Genomic DNA, 424 nt, shown 5'->3' with positions numbered 1-424 from the left:
GGGAGGCTAGCTTTCTTCTCTTAAGCCTCCAACCCCCACCCTGCAGAGGCTGGCCCGCTGTGGCCACACCCTGGACTGACTCCTCCCTTCCAGCCTTGTTTGGTAGAAACCTAGAGCAACAGCTGACTGGCTGAGGGTAGAAAACAAAGGCCAGGGCTTGTGCTTTTATAACACGGACAGCAGGCTGGACAAACCGTCCGGGAGTGCAGGGCACAGGTCTGGTCCTAGGCACCTGGTTCGGCCTGAGGGTGTCAGGTGTGCACCGCATTACCCACGGATCTGGGGAGCACCCACTCAGTCTGACAGAGGAGCCGACAGGAGGAGAGGCAGCCATGGGGCTGCTGACTGGGGAGGCCCTGATGCCCGTGGCCGTGGCCGTGGCCGTTTTCCTGCTCCTGGTGGACCTGATGCACCGGCGGACGCG

The 424-nt window shown here is 62.3% G+C and overlaps 1 pseudogene; it reads left to right on the top strand.

The window, feature by feature from the left end:
* The first annotated feature begins 332 nt into the window (after nucleotides 1-332).
* The window catches only part of LOC103197748, a 3,707-nt pseudogene continuing 3,615 nt past the window's right edge, over nucleotides 333-424 (top strand).

This window comes from Orycteropus afer, unplaced genomic scaffold, assembly GCF_000298275.1.
Source record: "Orycteropus afer afer isolate SDZICR_OR568_19922 unplaced genomic scaffold, OryAfe1.0 scaffold00083, whole genome shotgun sequence".
NCBI lineage: Eukaryota > Metazoa > Chordata > Mammalia > Tubulidentata > Orycteropodidae > Orycteropus > Orycteropus afer.
The sequence above is the reverse complement of the archived record's forward strand: the minus strand, read 5'-3'. Positions and strand labels throughout refer to the sequence as shown.